Source organism: Stegodyphus dumicola, chromosome 9 (genome assembly GCF_044657685.1).
Source record: "Stegodyphus dumicola isolate Sdum_Otavi_A_Nest chromosome 9, ASM4465768v1".
NCBI lineage: Eukaryota > Metazoa > Arthropoda > Arachnida > Araneae > Eresidae > Stegodyphus > Stegodyphus dumicola.
The window spans coordinates 184,045,676-184,058,608 of record NC_140776.1 but is presented as its reverse complement, the minus strand read 5'-3'; the positions used below and the strand labels follow the sequence as shown (position 1 = coordinate 184,058,608).

At 34.9% G+C, this 12,933-nt stretch overlaps 1 protein-coding gene and 1 non-coding gene across 2 annotated transcripts in view; both read right to left on the bottom strand.

The window, feature by feature from the left end:
* LOC118199656 (uncharacterized) overlaps positions 1–12,933 on the bottom strand; it is a 430,613-nt gene that overhangs the window by 240,342 nt on the left and 177,338 nt on the right. The gene's annotated exons all lie outside the window — the stretch shown is intronic.
* TRNAS-CGA (transfer RNA serine (anticodon CGA)) lies at positions 11,289–11,361 on the bottom strand. The gene has a single exon. It is a non-coding gene; the product is annotated as a tRNA-Ser (tRNA).

Genomic DNA, 12,933 nt, shown 5'->3' with positions numbered 1-12,933 from the left:
TTAGAACGTACTGTATCATTAAGTAAGTTTTTAACTTCTATTATTTTCCCTTCTCATTTTGAATGTATTGTGTGTTTTAGATTCTCATGTTCTTAAGTTCTTATTTCAAGTTTCAAGTGCGTTTATTCGCGACTGAATGACGGAGAAAATATAATATTGTTATATGTTCAACATTCACCATTAGTTCATGGTGAATGTCAACATTGACCGGTGTAAGTCAGAAATAAGAGTATTTGGAAAATATTTCGTACATACACCAAGAGACTATGTGAATGTTAACATTCACCGGTGAAAGTCGACATTCTCCAGATTTCGGTGTTTCACCGTAACATATATATATATATTCGAACAAAAGTACGAAGTATTGTCATATTCGAAATAAAAATCATGGAGCTGTGTGGCTATGTTTGAAAACAGACGTGGACTCCGAGGAGGATTCTACAGACTCTTTTAAATTTTGAAAATCTACCTTATGTTAATAAAACTGACTTTATAATCATTCAAAATGTGCATACACTTTTGGAACACCCTACAACTGTTTCTATAAGTTGTCTCATGGTATTAAAACTGAAAATTAATTACCTAAAGTTTCACAGCTTAATCACTTCCGTAAAACTTCTCTCAAAGTTCTCTATAATTTCTTTCCTGCCCTCACGGCTTTAAGTTTTACCAAAATAAAGGAACAGATAAAAAGATTTGAAATGTTTCATTTATGAACCCAGAGGCACATTCATATTCAGATACTGAAAAAGCAGATAACAGCGGAGAAACCAAATTCTCCATTTAACATTTTTGAGCAACCGTCACGTGCCTCTAATGAACTCTGTACAACAGACTGTTTACAGAATTCCTCAAAAAAAATCTGAAACAATTGATATACGAGTCACGCAACTGGTTGGCTGTTCCATTGGCCTTGTCGTGTTAGAAGTCTATGACTTGAATATTTGAATATCTATGAAGAAAACATATGGGAGAAAAACTGACATACAAGAATTTAACTTGTTTTATCATAAAATAAATAAACAGCGGTCAAATATATCGCAGCAAATGATCTGTTCGGATTCTGAAAGAGGTTTAAAAAACATGAAAGTCATTGCACAGTTCTATGCTGGGTGCTCGAAGAATGAAATATATAGATTTAAATATACTATTGTGGTTTAAAAAATTGGAAATGATTCCATAAAACAAAAGATTTCAGAGTAATCGTTAATATTTATTACATCCTTTTCAAAATAATCCTCCAACTGAAATACATCTATGCCAACTTTTTTTGTCCGGTTTTCGGAATATGTTTTAAATAGATTTTAGTGAAACCCGTCAAGGACTCTCAGCGATTTCTGCATCAAAAGACCCAAAATGATGATCAAGAAGAGGTAATTTCAGCTGTGGACAAGAGGAAAAAGTCTTACGATATCATATCAAATGAATAAAGCTTGTGTGGAGGTTATTCGCTGCATTTTGGACCGAAAATTCACGAACAACAAGAGCATTGTTGGCGCATGCTGTCCTATAACAGAAAAGTTCTATAACATCCATATTTCTTAAAAACTGTGAAAATAGAGTTTGATGACTTTTACTTCCTTGTACGAAGTAAAAAGGAAGTATTGTAATCGCTAAAAGTTTCAGGCAGGATATTTCAACGAAAATATCCATTTTGACCGCTTTCGAATGCAATTCAACGATGTTTTTGCGTGATATCTCTACGTAAGGGCAGAATAAAAGACTCTTTTCCTCCAAAATAATTATAAAACTGTTTAAAATGTATTCTGAAGAGAATTTTTCGTGGCGTCTGTACGAACGTATGTACAGTAAGACCCCGCTTAACGCTGTTTTGTTTAGCGCTGTTTCGGTTTAGCGCTCTTTTATTTCAACTCGGGAATTCCACGAAATCGCTCGCAGCATACGGGGATTCCCCGAAATATTATGCAGCGATAGGTTTCAAATACATATCCGAAAGAGTGTACTTGTATTTCTTGTTTGGTGCGGTATTGTACAGACATATTTTGAAGGGGTAAATGTGGAAGATGTCGAAGAAATAATTCAAGAAGCAGCGGCTAGTCTTTCTAATGATGAGCTCAAGGAATTAACTGAAGAAGAAGAAAACAAAAATGTTGACAGCAGTGATTCAGAAGAAGAGCAAAAAGAACTTTCGATGGCGTTTGTAAAAAGGAGTCTACCATAACTATATATACCATTCATTGAAAATGATCCGAATTTTGACAGGAGCTCAAAAGTAAGGCGTGGTGTTAGAGATGCTCTATCCGTTTATGAAGAACGTTTAAGAGAACAACGCAAAAGAAAAAGGCAAACAACATTAGATGCTTTTGTCACAAAAAGGCAGAACACTGAAAACGCGGAAGGCTAACTAAATATGACTGACTTAGAATTTTATTTTATTTTATTTATTTATTTATTTATTTTTTATTATTATTTTTTTTTAAGAATATTCGTTTTGTTATTTATATTTTGTTTTTATTTTTGCAAGAAATAATAATGTGGTATTAATTTGGGCTTTAAGAAATAAATGTTTGGTTTTATTTTTATTAACAAAACATACTTTTTAAATTTAATACCTAACCAATTTCCCAGCCATCTTCCCCTAATCCCAATATTTACATGTAAAGATAGCCTCGTTTAGCGCTGTTTCGCATTACGCTCTACTTTGATGGAACGTATCCCCCGCGTTAAGCGGGGTCTTACTGTACGTATCTCGCATAATTCAAAAACGAGTAACCTCAGAACGTTGAAATTATGTATATAGGACTTCTATAACATGTAGATGTGCACCTCGTATTTTGGTGTTGTTGTTATCTTCCGGTTAAGGTTTTTATGCCTTTAGTAAATCTGTATGCAATATTTTTAGAATTATCAACAATTTTAAAGTTGTTTAAGTGCCGCTAAGCCTAATAATTTTTTTGATGGCGGCCATTGTTTGTTTATATTTGAAACAGCAGGATAGTGAATTTGTTGCCAATCTAGAGAAACTTAGCTTCGCAACAACAAAGATAACACCTTCATTTATTTTTGCGAATTAAATCATGCTTAATCCTGTCTGGAATTTTTTCGAGGAAATAAGTATTTAAAATTTACTTCGTAATTTTTAATACAGATATTTTGAGTTTTTATGCATTTTTGCCTTGACGCGAAGTGAGAACTGAATTAATTGAATGAGAAATACTAAATCGTTTGTGAAAACTGTTTCTTTTTTTGTTTTGTTTGCTTAATTTCTTTTATACATCGTTCTAGCTTTATTATAGTATTTGAATAGAACATGTAGTAACGATTACATAATTCTATAAATGATATACATTTTGTGCATTATGAGTTATAATATGAACGAGATATAATACTGTTAAGTGAATCTAGCGCCAGAGTGTCGCTATGGTAAACAAATAGAGTGAATTTTAAAGAATGCGTTTATTCTGTTGTGGTTTACGCGCTGTCGGCGAAGTAGATTTAATTCAATCCAATAAGTTTAAAAGAAATGCAAGAAAAATGCGTATAATTTAATATTCCGTACAAGGAAGTCATGTGGTGTACACATCAGATTTTTTTTCTTTAGTTTTTAACATACATTTTAGCAACTTCATTATTAAAACTTTATAAGCAAAATAATGCTTTTTTCAACGGTTTTATTACCAATTTTTTTATTTCATATGCAATACGTTGCGTTTAATCATTTATCTGAATTATTGTCTTTAATAATTAAAAAAAAGATGAATATTTATGATTGGGCAAAACTCTCGTTTACGAATGCAACATTTGAAATGAATACCTCTGGAAGATTCTTCAATCCAGTTGAAAACCACTTTATTTCTCTTATTCAGTGGTCGTCTCCCAAACTCACCGTTCACGTTCGGACACCTAATCGATAGTATGGCCTTCTTTCAACAGACATTTATTTTCTAGTAAAACTTACACCGCATAATTACTATGTTGCCACTGTATAAAAACGTAATAATTACAGATTATTTATTATTTATATCATTTATTTGTGAGCATGCAGATTCGTCTAATTCCTAAAATAAATGTATGGTTTTCGAAAGTTTTTAAAAATTAGGCTTAAATAACGGGAAAATATATGTATGTAATGGGATGGGACGGTTTGATTTGGTAGATTATCGCAAAGCACACTCGGGATATCTGCCTAAGGGAAGCGATGCTTTCATGGGGGACTTTCTAAGGCAAACAGGTTCTAATGCACGTTACACAAGGAAAAAAACCCCGCAGCCAGCCTGTTCGCCTGGAATCGAATCTAGGTCGAAACTACCAGTGTTCGGCGATTTTATCCCTCTGCCGCTTTCGGGCGGTATGATTTGGAAAATAGTTGCAATGGTTCTTTGCGTTGAAATAATTTAGAGAGGCTTTACTGCGCAATTAAGGTAAAATTGCTGAGATGTACAACGAAGAAAAACCAGCAGTCGTGACAAAAATTAACACGACACAATTTATTCCTCAACATTTAATTCTTCTTTACACATTTCTATATTACTCATCATTTTGGGAGCCAGATTCACCCGACAATTTCGTGTCTCTTGTATGTCGTGAAACAATAAAAAAAGCAGAGCGAGAAACCACGCGTTGCCAGTAGCAAGCCAAGGGAAGAAAAACGGGCTTTCGCAATAGTAGCACGGAATTTATCGAGAAAAATTTCTTTAATCTGGTAAGCTAAAAGTTCACAATATTGCAGCATGATTACATACATAAGAAACAGATTAATTTTCAAATGACGCACTTTAGATTCATATATTAGTATTTTTAAATCAGGAAGGGGACACAGCCAAAATAAAGTTAGTAATTTTTAGTTTAATATATATATGTGATGTACAGGCTTTTGTCCGGAATAAATAGATTGGTGAAGAAATATAGATGTAGTCGTAGCTTAAATTATCAGACTATAAGTTTAAAAAACAGGATCCATTTATTATTTGTTAGGAGATATAGCAGTTACAAAATCACATATCCGGAGTAAATAAAAAAATATTACTAATAACTTTTTGTATGAAGTTTACTGCATCGTTACATTAAAGAAAAGACGCCGATATTCCTTTGCGAGTCCTTTTATAGCCTCTGGAAAGGCGGAGCTTCCAAGAAATGACGTCATCCTCGTCAGCCAATCCAGTTCGCTTTAAATATTTCCAGAACATTCTATAACTGTACGTGTAGAAAAGGCGGGAAAAACAACTTGACTACGGGGCTGTGAATTTAATTCCACGTACTTTCAAATAAGAGACGGTCGCCATTAAAAAATGAAAAGAACATACAGTTAGAATTTCAAGTGTATTTACGACTATGGAATTTTATTATTACATACATATATATATGTATATTTTAATTTTTCATATCCCCCCTTCAAAGGAAAAAGGCTTAGCGATAGAAAAACTTTCTCAGAAGAAAGCATTAGAGCGTTGACGAAACAAGAAAAATACAATTTGGAGAGGGAGAAAATTCATAAAATTTTTATCTAAATTTTGAATATAACCTTTTTGATCAATAAATATAAATTTTAGAGTTCTAATGAAAATTTCGGCACAATTTTAAGAGTTTGCGAGAAATAATTAGAAAAGTTCACAATTCTTAAAAATCTTTGCTTGAAATCATAATGTAAACTTGCTTCAAATCCTTGCCTTCAAAGTCTTTTTGTCGAAACTTTTGCATTCAACATAAAACCAAAACGTTTTCTTATTGTAAACCAACGTAAAATGAACATTAGACTTTAATAACATAAAAAATTAACAAAATACAATACAATAACAGAATAAAGTTGATTAAAATGGACAGGTCCTCACAAAGCAAATCAGCGCAACTACTAGCTGATGGCTGAGGAATGCTTAAATACAACAGGACATTAAAACCTACTTTCTTTATACAAGGTAACTGGCTTTTAGCATGTATAAAGACATCAAATTACACAACGCATTGCATAATAGAAGAATGAAAATGGAATAATCGGTAAAGATTAGAAATTTAACGATAAGGGAAAGGGAAGCATAATTCGTGTCGTAGTTGAGACTAAACAGAACCAAGCAGAATGAGCCACAGAAGATCCTTATGCCGTATGGAACTGTGGTGCAGTCGGTAACATATTTATTTCCTGAATAAATGCATTTTGCTTTACTGAACACCTAGCTTTGTAACTGGGTAAACATACAAATCATATACTTTGGCACCACTCAAACCGGGTTAGTGAGTCTGACTACCATACCAAAGTGAGTGGGTTCGAATCCGGGAGAAGATACGGAAGGTTTTCTTTTCGTACAGTGTTGCCATTGCTCGCTTTGAAATCGTTTTGTTAATCACAAATTCGTTAAAGTTTTACAGAATATGATATCGATAATAAAACAAATTCCAAATTCGGGCTTCCAGACGTCCATATTCGAGTGGAGGTTTACATTATTCAAAATTTGATGTCTCTAGGTACCGTTGTTTTTTTCACAGAGAGAGGAACATATACACATTCATGCGGGTTATTCCTTATTTAATTTATTTAAATGTAATACAGGGCAACAATATTTGGTGGGAAAAATCTGAAAAGTGAAACTCCGTTTATAGTGAGCAAATGCAAAATGCGAAAACGAAATTAATAACCCTTCTCGGCAAATTGCCCCTTTGGGCTAAAACATTTCAGGATTGAATGAATGTGTGTGAATATTATTCCTTTTGCAGTCGATTTTTTATAAAAATAGAATATTCTGGAAGTTTTTAATTCCAAACTGTAGTTACAGTACCATTGCAACCACTACAAAAAGAAAAATCTGATGTGTACACCACATGACTTCCTTGTACGGAATATTAAATTATACGCATTTTTTTCTTGCATTTCGTTTAAAATTATTGGATTGAATTAAATCTACTTCGCCGACAGTGCATAAACCACAATAGAATAAATGCATTCTTTAAAATTCACTTTGTTTACCATGGCGACACTCTGGTGCTAGGTTTATTAACAGTATTATATTTCGTTCATATTATAACTCAGAATGCACAAAATTTATATCATTTAAAAAACAGAATTATCTAAACGTTGCCACATGTTCTATTCAAATACTATAATAAAGCTAGAACGATGTATAAAAGAAATTAAGCAAACAAAACAAAAAAGAAACAGTTTTTCACCGACGATTGAGTATTTCTCATTCAATTAATTCAGTTCTCACTTCGCGACAAGGCAAAAATACATAAAAACTCAAAATATCTATATTAAAAATTACGAAGTAAATCTTAAACACTTATTTCCTCGAAACAATTCCAGAAAGAATTAAGCATGATTTAACTGGCAATAATAAATGAATGCGTTATCTTTGTTGTTGCGAAGCTAAGTTTCTCTAGATTGGCCACAAATCCACTAGTATCCTGTTTGAAATGTAAACATCAATGGCTGCCATAAAAAAAAAGGTTTAGCGGCACTTAGACAACTTTAAAATTGTTGATAATTCTAAAAATATTGCATACAGATTTACTAAACGCATAAAAACCTTAACCGGAAGATAAAAACTACATAATACAATCTTTTTAAAGCAAAAAATGTACAATTTACAAACATATAAGAGTGAAAAGACTGAGGTCTCTGAGCCGGGTAACAGAGTGGATTTATATATAAATATATTTATATACGTTTGGTGCGGCTGATTGCAACCAAAATACGAGGTGCACATTACTTGTTATAGCAGTCCTATATACAAAATTTCAACGTTCTGAGGCTAGTCGTTTTTGAGTTATGCGAGATACGTACATCTCGTACGTTCGTACAGATGCCACGAAAAATTCTCTTCAGAATTCATTTTAAAGCAGTTTTATAAATTTTGAAGGAAAAGAGTATTTTATTCTGTCCTTACGTACAGATATCACGCAAAAACATCGTTAAATTGCATTCGATAGCGGTCAAAATGGATATTTTCGTTGAAATATGCTGCCTGAAACTTTTCGCGATTACAATACTTCCTTTTTGCTTCGTTCAAGGAAGTAAAAATGATAATTATTTCAGATGCGACCTAAAATAATCATTTTTATATTTCCCTTTCTTCTTTCTTTCTTTTCTCCCCTCCCTCCCCTTGGATATATGCACGTATACAAATGAACGCATATAATTATCTTTCTGTCTCTTTAGACACTCTTGTTTGTATAGTATCCGTTTTATCTGTATTATAACTTTCATTTTATATTCCGATGCATTATGATTCTGGTTTTTCAAACCTAATTATTTTTCTCTTCTGGGAATTTCATTTGATATATTTTTTCTTGAATTGCTTTTACCGCAGTACTTTTTACTGAGCCGGACACAATGTGCACTTTCTCAATATTCACGTCTTAACGTGACTGACTGAAACTTGTTAAAATATCTCTAGAATTTAACGTTTCGCGATTTGGGTTAGAAATAATAAATTCAACTGTACTCCTATTTCTGTTTTTCTCCCGCTCTTTCTCTTGTCTCCATTGCAGAATGCATGATCTTTCCATTTATGAGACTTATTATCTCAATTTAGTGCATCAGACACTGAAATAAAAAAAAAAAAAACAGTTTTTAATTACGCTTTTACGAGAAGCGGAGAAAAGAAAAGAAAAAAACTGCAAATGCGATTCACGGCCAATTACGAGAACCCATCCGTGAATGGGAAGCTCGCCTAACGAGCTTTGGCGAAGAGCGCATGTGCGCCAAGGCGGGGAGGAAATGCAGCTCCGAAATCATCTCAAGAGGTGCAGGCAGGATACAGGTGGGACGAAAGATTAGCCGCAAAGCTCGCGACAGCCGAAAAATCAATGTTTCTTTGCCTAATGAACAAAAGTATGACTTCGAAATGAAAAGCTAGTCCCATTACCACCTGTAGCGCAAGGCCAAAGTGCCTTTTGCCTTTTATGGTTATCTGAAACTTCACTTTTTATTCATTACTAAAGAAGCTGGCAGGACATTAAAAAGCACAGGTTCTAGAAATATACCTAGTGTTATTCTTGATATAATGTTAACTTTCAAACACAGTAATGTTTATGAAAAATGTACCAAACATTCCGTCGCAGAACGCGCACCTTTAATACAAGAAACGAAACCGAAATTTATGGGCTCGTTTTATACGTTGGATGTAAAAATGATAAATTTTAAAATAATGAAAAGGTCAGGATACAAAAAGTTGATTTCTGCATGTACCTAAATGCCGTTACTGGTGATTTTCTAGAACCGACTTTGCAACACTTTCTTCTGCTATAGGCCATTTCGTTACTCCTTTCAGCAAAGCACATCTATTTTTTGCCATAGTAATTATTGTGATTTCAGTTTTCTTCCACTCACGTAAGCAGCCTTCACCAGTACCAAACATCCTTGCTGCATCCTAATTTCTTTCGCAGCCAGCACTGGGTTTGTTTCGTTTCGCAGGGAGCCCACCAGTGGACGAGCGGTAAAGACCCTGAACACTGGTAGTTCGGTCCGAGGTTCGAATCCCGCGAACGGGCTGACTGCATGGGCGTTTTCGTCGTTTTCTCCGTGTGTAACGTGCATACGAGCCAGTTTCCCTTAGAAAGTCCTCCACGAAGGTATCCCTCTCTTTAGGCAGATAGCCCTCGTGTGCTTTGCTTTTCCTCCTGCGAAACGAATTGAATCCAATCCAATCCAATTCGTTTCGCAGGAGCTATATTTACTACGAAAAGGAACACTGGATCAACTATATTTCAACTATAGCAAATGCGATTTACTAAAGCCATAAATGCTCACTTCAGAATGACGGCAAAAATGACTATAGAAATGACTATAGAAAGATAAAAAATAAAGATGACTATAGAAATTTAGTCAAAGTGACTATAGAAAGATAAAAAAATGACTATAGAAAGATAAAAAAGACTATAGAAAATGACTATAGAAAGATAAAAAATGACCATAGAAAATGACTATAGAAAGATAAAAAAATACCTAATTTCTTCTAATTCCACGAATTCATTCGGGTCGGAAGTATGTTCGCATCCCAAATTATTTCCCCCTTTTCCTCAAAACCCTAGAATAACATTCTTATGTTATTATTAGGGAATAACATTCTTATGTTATTCTAGGGTTTCTAGGGTGCACAAGGGTGTCTTCCTGTTTCCATGGTTGTCAAAAACGTTCCTGTTTCCGCGAAATCATCAATCTTCATTACCCTCTTCTCAAAAGGGTTTCATGTGGGGGGGGGGTGGCGAGTGGACCTTGGCCTGCGAAATGTAGAAGAACAAAAAAATTATAGGTTTAGAAAAAAGAATTCTTAAAACAAATAAGTCGAGAAGTATTTACGATCCCAGTATTTACGATACATGAATGAAGCTAATACTGTATTTAAAAGGAGAGAAAGATAGTCAAACTCTGCGACGATTTTGGTAATGAACTAAAAAATAGTTTCCCAAATTAAAAAATATTCCCAAAATTCTGCATAAAGGTGAGTTATAATAAAATCCTTCAGAACAAATATTCGTTCTAAAACGATATTCTAAAATGACGTTCGTTCTTTTAAAACGACTTCAGCTTTGGTTTTAATTGCTCCTTTGCAGCTTTTAATTCTTTCATTTATGCAAATCTAATAAGCTGCACATTTTTCTTATTTCTATTCCGAATTCGATGTTGATAACTTTTATAAAGGGCTAAAGATTTTTTTCATTTTAGTTTCAGTACTGCCTAAAACATCCATATTGGTTAACATAAGATATGAAAATTACAGCTAATATTGTAGCACAATTATAAATAGAATGAAATTAAAGATTTCGAGAGCAGCCTAAACTTAAACGAAGGCTAACTTATTCACAAAGAAACTGCCCAGCTCTTCTTAATGACTTATCGTGACATCCCCTGAGGAGCTGTGGGAGAAGGGGGCCGTACTCTCCCATTCCGCGGAAACAGGAAGAATCTTGAAAAACGCGGAAAGAGGAATCGCGGAAACAGAACTAATTCGTGCACGAGAGTGCACATCTGCGTTGAATAGAACCCACCCTCTTTTTCAGAATTACTCTTTTTCAGAATTATTTACTCCCTCAAACATTCCCCACCACCACCACCACCACACACTCATATTGTTCCTCCTATCGCTTTTCAATTCTGTATACCATTAGTCGAAAGCTTGAGAAAAAACTTTGAATGAACGACTATCGCACATGTACCTTTCAGGGTTCTTCGTAACGAAAAGGATGCGCGATATATGGCGAATATACCTCAATTTTTTTTTTTAATTTGAAAGTACAGATGCGCATTGTACGCCGGCATATACGGTATATATTTTTTAAAAATCACGTTGTAGAGACATTAGGTATATTTGGAAGCAAGAGATATCAAAAATAAGCAACGCCTTCGGCGGGGCTCGAACCACGGGCCTCTCGAATTCGCGTCGAGCGTGCTGACCACTACACTACGAAGGCATGCTGAGAAGGCGGGAGAGATACCTTATAACGTTTACTGCGGATCAATTCCAGATAAACGTCATGAGTAGCGTAGCCGTTCGGAGTTCCATTACTTGGGACCTTATTTTTTTACTTATAAGTAGTACATCAATGATGCTCCGAAACGTACTGCAATAATCCACGCATAAATATACTGGTCAACTTCCTAAGTCTGCAACATGGCTTCCTAAGTCTATGTCAAGCTTCCTAAGTCTGCAACATGGCTATCATAAAACAGCAAGGTGCTGTCACTGTCACTTTCACATGTTTTGACCGCTGAAGCTGACACTTTAATAAGCAATGGTGCTTTCTTCAGGAAAATATTCCACGTACAGGAATTAATATTCTTATTTTAAACAGCGAAATAATATCAAACGATAAAGGCACAGATAAAAGAGGGCGGGCCACCAGAATTTCACCATTGCTTGTACATGGGCTTTTCTTACATTATATATAGGCTCTCTAATTCGACAAAATTTGAAAACCACTACTACAGTTCAGCACCTTAAAGAGGAGTTCACCCATAATTTTTTTAAAAAATTAAAATGTCTATATATGAGGAGTGTGATTACTTACAAGTGGTTCAAAGATATGTGCCAAATGTGTTCTCCCCCCTCCTCCTACACCTAGGCAAAGTCAAGAGACTAGAGTCTCCTTCTGGTAGCCCAGTACAGTCCGGCACGGTTGAAATAATTATCCACGCGGAAGTGCTTGTCGTGAAGAGCAGTGCATGGTAAAAGATGGTCCCCTCCGAACACAGAGGGCAGTCAGGAGAATGAAAAATATCGATACGGTAAAGGTGACCACGTAAAAAGTCATGTGAAGTCAGGATTCTAAAATTAGTAATAGCTACATGTCTGGGGAGAATACCCGGGGAAAGAATGAACGAAAAGCTTCCACCAGGGCATGCCTGTAGCCCGAGTCGTCCAGTAATTGTTAACTGCATTGTTAATCTTATGCCTTATTTCAGTACGAACAGAAGAATAAGATGGTTGAGGTAACAATGACTTGAGACCCACTGCAGGGTATCGGTCCAACCATTATTTTAAGAGTCTATGAAGGATTTTATGTGTTTTAATCACCCTGGCAGTATCACCTTTCTGAAAGGATCGCAAGATATGTGGCAAAATGTATGCACATTTTTATGTATGTTTTTGTATACAGGTATGTTTTTGTACATAGTATGTCACTATGCGTAAGTAAAATGTATACACTTTTCACATTTTTGTACATAAGAGATACATAAACGGAGAAGATCGAAATAAGCAAATATTGTTATGGAATGTGGATGCAGAAATGGCGCGTGGAAGCGGTACAGGCCGCTGTTGAAGGTAGATAAAAGTGTTCTGCTAGCGTAAATTGTCATTCTCCGTGCGAATATTGAGCGGTACGCATCGTTACACGTAGGTTAAATTCACTGATATGCATTTTACCCATTGGGCTGGGGACAGAGGAATGGAGAATCTACTCAAAAGAGGTAGAGAGCCCGGTTCTGTAGTCCTTTGAGCAGTTACTCCATTTGCCAGAGCCTCATGAATAATACGCATATCG